We start from the raw sequence: 11,285 nt of genomic DNA, 5'->3' as shown, positions 1-11,285 counted from the left end.
CTTCTCCATATAAGGTCTAAGGGGTTTACAAATTGAAAGCAAAGAGAATTCCCCACTGACTAGACTCTGTTTCTCCCTTTCTGTGGTGGTTTCACGATCTCTCAGTGAAGATAACTCTGGAAGTCCTGTCACTGTATTTCGATCCTGAGTTTTGCTGGGAATCCAGAGGAATTCCCATCCTCAGCTCCGTTTCTGTGTATCAGAATGAGTTGCTCCTGCTTTAGAGGGCTGTGAGAGACAAAACTAATTTCCTCTATTTCATTGGAAACCAGTTTTGGGGAATCAAATTCCTAGTTAACATGGAGCGTAATTAAGAAAAATGAATCAGAGTTAAATGAGGGATAATTGAAAATTTTTTAAAGGATATTTTTCATTTGTAGAGAGCAAGTTTGTTGCTCTCAGGAAGCTCCAGACTGTGCAAAGCTCCTGAGATACGCTTGCAAATATCAAACATTACTTTTAAGTAGTCAATCAATCAAAACTTACTGAGTGCCTGCTCTGTGCCAGGTACCATGCTGCCGAGATACCCGGAAATGTTTAAGTCATGGTTTCTTGCTTCAAGCCGAAAGGAAGAACTCAGTCGGTCACTGAAATTCTTACAGTATGGACGTTTATCATCCTTATCTGCCTAAACACTTTCATCTCCTTCGTGGCTAGTTTTTTTTAACTTTTTATCTTGTATTGGGGTACAGCCAATTAACAAACAATGTTGTGATGGTATCAGGTTCCCCTGGGACTCTTGCCACATGCGTCTCTTCACTTGCAGGAAATCTTCAGACACTTCTTCCCCTGAAAGGATCCAGTTCTGCACGGTCCCTCTAGTTCAGGGAAAGGAGAGACAGTTCCTGACAGGGGCTGACTGGCTGAGCTAGTTGCCACCAAGGCATTACTTCCTCCTACTTTCCCATTTGACTAACAAACGACTGGGGTGCTGTGCCCTGTGCTGTTCTTCTTCTTCTAATTGAAGGATAATTGTTTACAGTGTTGTGTTGGTGTCTGGCATACATCAAAACATGAACCAGCCATAGATATACATATGTCCCCTTGCTCTTGAACCTTCCTCCCAACCCCCACCCCATCCCCCCCCCAATCCCACCCCTCTGGGTTCTTACCAGCCTATTTGGGAATTACTGGGCTGCAGACGTTGTTTAAAGGGAAAAGTGAAGAATTTTTATTTCAAGTCACTTGGGAAAGAATACGATTACTCTAAGCATTGAAGTTCCCTGGTGGCTTAGACAGTGAAGAATCTGCCTGCAACGTGGGAGACCCAGGTTTGATCCCTGGGTAGGGAAGATCTCCTGGAGAAGGAAATGGTAACCCACTCTAGTATGCTTGCCTGGAGAATCCCATGGACAGAGGACCCTGGTGGGCTACAGTCTGTGGGGTTGCAGAGTCGGACACAACTGAGCGGCTTACACATACACACACAAGCATTGAAAGCAGAAATATCTCTAAAAAAAGGTCAGCTCTATGGAGAAAAGCCCATAGAGTGAAAAGCCCAACTATGTAACCAGAAGCCAACTACATCCCTTCCCCAAACGTACAGAGTCCTCCTCAGAAAGGTGTGAATTCTAAGGGCCTAAATGCAATGCTTGAAGCTCAGTTGTCATGGAAACAAAACTAGGACATAAATAGCTCATTCAGTCTCATACCATCTTTCTTACCAGGCACTGCTGGGGGTGGGGGCGGGGCAGTACGGCGCAGACACAACCACAGAGTGGAAAGGACAGCAGTCTGTGATCAGAGATTCACATATCAGCAGGCTTCGCCCTCTCAATATTTTCCAGGAAACCCTAGCTTTCTCCTTTCTCAATGGAAGAAGACACGGAGAGCTACGAGGAAGTGAGGTTTGGAGTTAATTTTATATTAACTCCATTAACAACATTCTTCTTTTCCTGTTTTCTCCCTTTCTCTACATCTACTGTACTTGATCAGCTCATCCCCAAGAGGGTCATAGTGATCTCTCTTCTCAGATTCCAAAGAGTTGACAAACCAGTTCCTTAACAATCAATCACCTCTGCCTCCACAGTCATCACTAGCTCCGAGGGACAGTCAACCTTCTGAACTGGGGAAACGACTTACGAAAAAAAGTGGAGGCGTTCTCAGAGAGATGCCAAACTCAGCTGCTCCCATACATAGCACCTCGTTCAGACTTCCCAGGGATGTTACTGCCAGCATTTTTGTGTAGTTCGGTAGCGGATGACACATTGGTTTTACAGGTATAAGGGCTTAATCATCTTTGACCAGTTTCCAACAGTGCCAGACCATAATGAGTGTATATGGTATTGCCTGCTAAGCCCCGCCCCCTTCCTTTGAAAACTGTCTCTCCCCACCACTTTATCTTTTTGGACTTATTTCATCCCATTGCAATGGTCATAATTGATTGCTTGATTTGATAGGGTGCGTTTCCAAGTTGGGCTAGGTGCCTTCTTTTTGATTTTTTAGCTTGGAACTACAGTGGCCAAAAGGCTATATGGCATTAATCTTAGAAGATACTTCTTATCAGTCTTCAGGCTTTCCACCATGTGGAAATAGGCAGTCTGCAGCAGGGAAAGGAAAAAGATAACTCCAGAAATAAGGGAAAAGGTAGAGAGAGAATCCCCACCAAGTTAGGTCCCCGGGTCCAGCAGTTCCTGGGGTCTGCTATATCCCTGCCTTTTTTGTGGCTTAGTTGCTCTGGGAGAAAAGCCAGGATCCTTCAAGCACATTTTCTTTCTTTTTTTTAATTGTATGAACTGAGTTTCTGTCACTTGCAGCCAAAGGATTCTGGCTCTTATCTGGCATGTAGAACGTATTTGTAAATGTTAGCTGAACGACAAATGAGTAGTTTCTCAGTGTCCAAATTAAGAATTATCATGAGGATGGAAGATGTTTGGAAAGGCCACTTGGTTTTCCCTCTTTCTGGGGGCAAATCCACAGGCATCCAGTCAAGGAGAAAGTGCTCTTTTTTTAAAGCTCTCCTGGAAGAAGATTTTATAACTTCCCTAGGTTAGTTAACAAAGGAAATGAGAGGAACATGGACGACCATGACAACTTGAATTTCTCCTTCTTAAAAGTCTCCTGCCTTCATGATTTTCCATTTCTTAGTCTAAAAATGTTATTTTAAACCTTCAAATCTTTCATTTCTTTCAATTTTCATATCACATGAAATCTATTTGCATTTTCCAATTTTTTTTATTATTAAGATTATATGTTGCTCGCTGACTACTTTTCTTGAAAATTATAGCAGCTCATCATTAAGGAGTATACGATACATGTTCTTTTATCCAGCAAAGATTTACTGAGAGCCTTGTACACGGCAGGCACTAAGACCAGTGATACAGAAACATTACAGCTAGTTCCTGAGAGAAAATGAACCACTTAAAACCTGCTCTAAACCTGACACGGAATTTGATCTGTCTGAAATGGAAATAATTACAGCTCCTGTCATTTTCTTCATTGATTCATTCACTGTTCAGTCATTCAACAAATATTTTTAGGTTTCTATTTTAGAGGTATTGTTCTGGCTCTGGGTTTATGGAGTTGGTTGAACCAGGCCTCTGCTTTCTGGTGGGAGAAGACAGAAAAAAAGCAAGTTTTATCAATTAACTAATCATTTTAGACAGTATTGGATAGTGATAATTGCTGTGATTTTAAAAACCAGAATAAAGGATTAAATGTCCTGGATTGTAGGCAGGCTATTATAGATGAGATAATCAATAAGGTTTTCTCTGGAAAGGTGACATTTAAATAGAGTTTATGCAAAAAGTTGAGCCATGCAAAAATCTGATCTGTTAGCAGTGCTGCCAGATGGCCTGAGGAAATAGTCTCTGGATATTCCTTCTGGTAAAAAAAAAAAAAAAAAATTAAAAAGCCCAGATTTTTACCCTTCTGACCTAGTTCCTGTTTCACAATAGTTTTTACGGTTCCTTTCCTGATAGCTCAGTTGGTAAAGAATCCACCTGCAATGCAGGAAACCCCGGTTCGATCCCTAGATCGGGAAGATACCCTGGTGAAGGGATAGGCTACCCACTTCAGTATTCGTGGGCTTCCCTGGTGGCTCAGCTGTTAAAGAATCTGCCTGCAATGCAGGAGACCTGGGTTCGACCCCTGGGTTGGGAAGATCCCCTGGAGAAGGGAATGGCAACCTACTCCAGTATTCTGGCCTGGAGAATTCCATGGACTGTATAGTCCATGGGGTCACAAAGAGTTGGACACAACTGAGCAACTTTCACTTTCAAAACCTTAACCAGCATCTGTAATTTCCAGATAAGGAGCCCAGAATTAGTCTCCAGTGAGGGTCTGTCAACATTACATCTCATGGCTTCAGCAGCTTATATTCATACCTCTAGATGCCAGCATGATAATAAAACCTACCGTGTAGCTTTCCCTCATTTCAGGAAGAGCCTAAGTTGCCAGACACAGACAAGCTCTGATCTTTCAGAGAAAAAAAGTGGCTTTGGGAAGCACTAAATGAGCACCCAGTGCCATGGTTAAGAAACCTTGGTTTCTCCATCTATAATTCTGGAGTGGTTGCAATAGATAAAATATTACCTTCATAATTTAAACTCATAGGAAAGAAACTATAGTCCAGATCCTTACACAAAGAAGTCTCCCAGATGTCCAGTGTCCTTTGGTTGCATTAGAATGTACTGACTATTACTAGAGTTGGTGGGGCTATCACATGAGCATTGAGAACCTTGATTATGAGGATTTACTTTTGCTTCTGAAACCATGTAATTCACACACCTGATCTCAGGACTTAATGAAGCTCAGGTTCTTGATGTCTCATCGCAGAAAGAATTCAGTGAGAGACAAAGAGATAGGTAAGAAGTGGATTTATTTAGAGAGAAACACACTTCACAGACAGAATGTGGGCCAGCTCAAAAGGCAAGAACAGCACCAGGGTAAGGGGTTGTCAGTTTTTATCAGGGTGGGTAATTTCATAGGGTAATGAGTGGGAGGAGTATTCCAGCTATGGGCTTCATAAACATACATGCAATGAATGAATAGGTGATGGGTCACTCTTGGCACTGCCAGGGGTATTCTCAGGGCTCGGGCATGAGTTTGCAGCACTGAGGAGGACCAGTTACCAGACCCAAAGCAGACAGTCTAAGGTCCAGAGGCACTAGAGGTGGCTCAGGGAGGAGGGGAGCTGATGTGTGAGGCAGCTCTGAAAGCAGGCAGAGAGCAGGATGCTGGAGGACGGCCCTGAGCTGGGGGAGCAGGTGCCATTCCTTTCTCTTTGTAGTCCTGGGCTTCTGGTGTAGGCATGCTGAGGACTGGGAGCAGAGCCCACCTGGAGTGTGCCCAGAGGATTCAGATAACACTAAGAGGTACGTTTTAAAAAAAGGCTAGCAATGAGATTCCTAACCATAACAATATTTTACAAAATTTCTTGTCTTAAAAGCAAATCACGGAGGGTTTCCCTAGTATCTCAGTGGCAAAGAATCTGCCTGCCTAGGCAGGAGACACGGGTTTGATCCCTGATCCAGGAAGATCCCACATGCTGTAGAGCAACTGAGACCGTGCACCAGAACTATTGAGCCTGTGCTCTAGAGCCCGTGAGCCACAACTACTGAGCCCATGTGTTGCAACTCCTGAAGCCCGTGTGCCCTAGAGTCTGTGCTCCACAGCAAGAGAAACCACTGCAGTGAGAAGCTGGACACCACCACCAGAATAGCCTCCTCTTGCCATTAGAGAAAAAGCCCTCACAGCAATGAACATCCAACACAGCCAAAAATAAATAACTTTTTTCTTTTTTAAAAAAAGCAACTCACAGAAACAAAGCAGTGGAATGTTTAGGTGCTCATGGGCTTGGCTCCAAATATGCTTCAGACTCTCCCACATTAAAGAGACCTTCTCTTCATACCCTCCGCTCATCCTCATACCAAACTCCTTTCTTTAACTCACTGCAATGCAGTTTAACAACTAATACATGAACTAAAGTTATCCCCAACATCTTACTATGGACTCTGGTGACCTTTTCATTCCTTTCCTGCTTGACTTCCCTATGACATTCAGAACTATTGATAATCTTCTATGCCCTAAAACTAGGAAACTCCCTCTGCCCTCCCCCTCCCCTCCTGGCATCCTGCGCAGACTTTTATCAAAGCAATTCTAACATTTCATTGTGATTATCTGTCAACCTACCTCTATTGCCCAATTAGATCACAAACTTCTCAGGAGCAGAAAACAATGGTATTCATTCTTGGATCTATAGCACCCAACACAATACCTGTTGCTTAGTAAGTTTTCACACAGAATGTTCATTGAATTAAAGTAAAGCAAATGACACAGGTCAATGGAACAGAGAGCCCAGGAAAAAAGTCCACGCATGCACAGTCAATTGATTTACAACAAAGGAACCAAGAATATACAATGGCAACAGGACAGTCTCTTTGAGAAATGGTATTGAGAAAATGGGTAGCCACATGCAAAAGAACGAAACTGGATCACAATCTTACACCATAACAAACATTAACTCAACATGGACTAAAGACTTGAACGTAAGGCTTTTAGGCCTTTAGGCCTTTATGGTTTTAACCATAAAATTCCCAGAAGAAAACACAGGCAATGAGCTCCTTGACACCAGTCTGGGTGATGATTTTTTGCATCTGACATCCACCAAAAGCAAAAGTAACAAAAGTAAAAATAAACAAGTGGGACTAAATCCAACTAAAAAGCTTCTGCACAGCAAAAGAAACCATCAACAGAATGGAAAGGCAACCTACTGAATGGAAGGAAATAATTGCAAATAATATATTAGGTACAGATCCAATATCCAAAATACTTTTTAAAAAGCTCATACAACTCAATAGAAAAAAAACCACAAACAATCCAATTAAAAAATTTTTAATTAAATTTAAAAATTTAAAAATCTTCATCTGAAAAGACATGTTTCCATGCAGATGGCTAACAGGTATATGAAAAGATGCTCAACATCATTAATTATCAGGGAAATGCAAATTGAAACCACAATAAAATATCGCCTGACACCTGTCAGAATGGCTATTGTCAAAAAAACAAGAGGGCTTCCCTGATGGCTAAGTGGTAAAGAATCCACCTGCCAATAAAGGGAGATGCAGGCTCAATCCCTGGTCCGGGAGGATGCCACATGCCACACAGCAACCACGCCCATGCACCACAACCACTGAGCCGGGAGTCAAAACTACTGAACCCACGTGCCCTAGAGCCTGCGCTCCGAAACAAGGGAAGCTGCTGCAGTGAGCAGCCTGAGTACTGCAACTGGACAGTAGCCCCCACTTGCTGCAACTAGAGAAAAGACGGCACAGCAGCGAAGATCCAGCACAATAAATAAATAAAAATTTAAAAATAAGCAAGAGGTAACAAATGCTTGCAAAGATGTGGACAAAAGGGTACTCCTGTACACTGTTAGTAGAAATGGCGTTTCCTTAAAAAACTGAAAATAGAACTACTCTACGATCCAGCAATTCCACTTCTGGGTATTTATTGGAAGAAAATAAAAACACTAACTTGAAAAGATATCTGCACGGCCATGTTCATTGCAGCATTATTTATATAGCCGAGATACAGAAACAACCTAAATGTCCACCAATAGATGAGTGGATAAAGAAGTCACACACACACACACACACACACACACAATGGAACATTATTCAGCCACAAAAAGAACAAAACCTTGCCATTTGCAACAACATAAATGGACCACAAGGGAATTATGCTAAGTGTAATAAATCAGAAACACAAACCATATGATTTCTTTTTTTTAATGTGAAATCTGAAACAAAACAAAACCGAAGCTCACAGATACAGAGAACAGATTGATGGTTATAAGAGGCAAGGGGTGATGGGAGTATTAGAAATGGATGATTATTTTTTTTTACCTTAAATAAATTGGATTCAAAAAAATTTAAATGACCATACCTATGAATTGGTTACAAACTCATTCACTTGTGTTATCTTCATAAACAGTAATGGCTGCTAGCACCAACAAGATCAAAAATAAACGTTTTAGATCAATGGAAAAATTTCTCCTGCCCTTTGTCCATCTCTATAAGCCCAGAACCCCTCACTTCTTTTCTTCTTCCATTTCTTCATCCCTTCCTCTCTTTTTCCTTTTTCTTTAAATCTAAGGGGAAAAACTCCCATTTTATGTAAAATTCTTTAAGCAGTAAAGTCTTAGTAATATAAAATGCTCAAAATGGTACACATTTACTTTTATGAGTATTTATATTTTATGATAATGTATATATTATTTTTTCTTTTTATTTTGTATTGGAGTATAGCTGATTAACAATGATGTGATACTGCCAGGTTCAACCATACATATACATGTATCCATTCTCCTCCAAACTCCTCTTCCCTCCAGGCTGCCGCATAGTACTGAGCAGCGTTCCCTGAGCTATACAGTAGGTCCTTGTTTGTTATCCATTTTAAATTTAGCAGTGTGGACATGTCTATCTCAAACTCCCTAACTACCGTTACCCTGCAACTGGTGACCGTGAGTTCGTTCTCTAGGTCTATGAGTCTCTTTCTGCTTTATAAGTTCATTTGTATCATTTCTTTTTAGATTCTGCATATAAGGAATGTCATATGATACTTCTACCCTGACTTACTTCACTCAGGATGAAAATCTCTAGGTTCATCCCTGCTGCTGAAAATGGCATTTAATTTACATACTATTACATTTAAATAATCTAGGAATAGTCCTGGTGAATCTTCATTTCAGAATGGAACTCAAAGACTGAAGAGTGACCCCAACTCTTCTCTGTCACCAAAGATCATCTGGTCCCCCCAAAACTCATGGGACAGCCCATATCTAGCTACCAGATTCTCAAACCTTGGGAATAAGATTTTAAAACACAATATTCCACTGAGTGAATAAAATTATCTTTCTTTCCTGAGTAAGAAAAAATATTTTTACATTTCTTATAATTGAATGGTCCCTGATGAAATAGAAGTTTCTTTTCTTTTGTTTGGTTCTCAGCCAAGTCAGAGAATACAAGGTAGAACTTCACAAAGGGCTTCAAAAAATAGCATTGTCGATTCCCACTGGATCCTAGACCTAAAGGTTTAATTATAATAACAAGACTTTAAAGATCAAGCTTGAATATTAAGATTATTTTGCCACACATATTTCTTTACTTCTGCCTTGTAATGGATATGAGAAGAAACTACTGCTACACCAAAAAGTAGATAAAATAAAAAATAATAAATAAATAATTAAAGCAAACCAAACAAATGGAAGAAAGTCCTAGGCTAACTTATTGCCTGTGTGGGCAACAAAGCCTATCCCCAGAACTGGACTCTCTATTTCTCTTCTACTTTTCGAGAGTTTCTCAATACTGAAACTGATGCCCTCTTTTTTAGTTAACATAAAAACTTCACAACTCCCTTGAAAGTCACTAATATGCAAAAGAGAATAGTTTTGAGCTAGAGTCTAGTTTCTGTACATCCTCACCAGCTAAAATGACTTTGTTCATACTTGCTTTCATTATGTTCTATTTTAACACAACAAGAATATTTTAAATGTGTATGTATGCAAAATATTAAAATATTGCACGCACTTTCTTACTCCTCCCCCATAGATCATGATATGCTCTTATGGGAATCCTTTGGGCTTCTTCTAGTTTTGCTCTGGCCAGACTCCCTTCCATGGGCAGCCCTTTGAACCTGGTTCTGTGACGGGGCTTTCCCACAGACAATCAGACTTCCAAGATGATGAACTCCTGCCCTTGGTATTTACAAGTGAGTCCTTCCTCCTTCATACATCCTCCTCCACTTCCCTGGTCACTGCTGCTCTCCTCCACTTTGGGCTCTGACTGCAGACCAGAACACCTAGGCTGACTGCTGGAAGATTCATCCTCTGACCTTGCCACACTCTTGGGTCTAGTCTACCTTCTACCATTCCCCTTCCTAGCCTTGTCTATCCTGGTAGGCAAGTTTCATGCCAGAGCTCAGCTTCTTATGGCCCCACCCTGGCTTCCCGTTCCAAAGACATCACCCATGCTAATGACCCTGAACATCTAACAGGTTGAGAGAACAGAGGCCTGTGCCTGGAGCAAGCATGTGGCATTCCTCAGCCAGGTAAACCCAAGATGGGGCTCGGCATGGCTTGGTTTGCAGCCGGTTTCATCCCTCAGAAGGTAGAGAATTCCACTGAGGAACTGCTACTTTGGACTTAACTCTAACAAGGTTGAGGTGATTGACTGCTAGGAAATCTTAGGTATATTGTGTTGAACGAGAAGTGGGCACCATTTGCAGCAACATGGATGGAACTAGATTATCGTATTAAATGAAGTATGTCAGGCAAAGACAAATATATCATTCATATGTGGAATCTAAAACAATGATAGAAATTAACTTATTTTCAAAACAGAAACAGATTTATAGACATAGAAAACAAACCTATGGTTACCAGAGGGAAGGTAGGGGAGGGGATAAAGTAGGAGTATGGGATTAAGATACACACTACATCACAAAGGTGACCAACAAGGTCCTACTATCCAGCACAGTAACAACCTATAATGGAAAAGAATTGGAAAAGTGTATATGTCACTGGATCACTTTGCTGGACACCTGGAACTAACCAAGTAGTGTGAATCAAATATACATCAATGTGAATAAACAAGTAAATAATAAGACTAAGGAGAACATGGTCATTTCATCAAATATTTCAAGAGTTTTATGCAAGAGACCAGTCCCATGCAGGCAGTGCCATAAAAAAAAGCAGCAAATGCACTTGTTACAACAGAATGAGCAGTTCTGCAGAGGTGCCCAGGCAAGGACTGTGTTTCTTAAGTGGACAGCACTGAGTGGAACATTACCTCTCCTGTTTAATGGAAGGAGAACACTGGTGAACTTGAATGTAAAGAGAGAGGAAAAGTAAGTGACAAGTGCTTTGAAAACCTTAAAATGCTCCATAAGCATGAGACATCAGTTACTATTTGCCAGAACTAGCATTTCAGTAGCAAAACTTCCAAAGGCCAGAGATAAAATTTATCTTTGACCTGGTTGTTTGCCTGAACTTTGTGGTATTCAAGGACTCTGTGTCTTGTTTGTCAGGAAGACAATTAATTATGTTGATAGGTTTATTAACACTTTTGCAGAGTTTTTTGCTGTTGTTCATTTCCTCTTATTTTGTTTTTGAGTCAATGAAACCATTCCTGTGGTTTAAAATTCAAAGAGTAAAGAAAAATGAAAACTCTTCTTTGCTAATGTCTTTTCTTTTTTTTTTTTTTTTTGCTAATGTCTTTTCTCTAGCCATTCAGTTCCACTCCTGAGCCAACTAATGGGAACCAGTATCTCTCTTGCTGTTTAGA

The sequence above is a fragment of the Bos indicus x Bos taurus genome, chromosome 16 (assembly GCF_003369695.1).
Source record: "Bos indicus x Bos taurus breed Angus x Brahman F1 hybrid chromosome 16, Bos_hybrid_MaternalHap_v2.0, whole genome shotgun sequence".
Classification (NCBI taxonomy): Eukaryota; Metazoa; Chordata; class Mammalia; order Artiodactyla; family Bovidae; genus Bos; species Bos indicus x Bos taurus.
Note: the sequence above shows the minus strand (reverse complement) of the source record.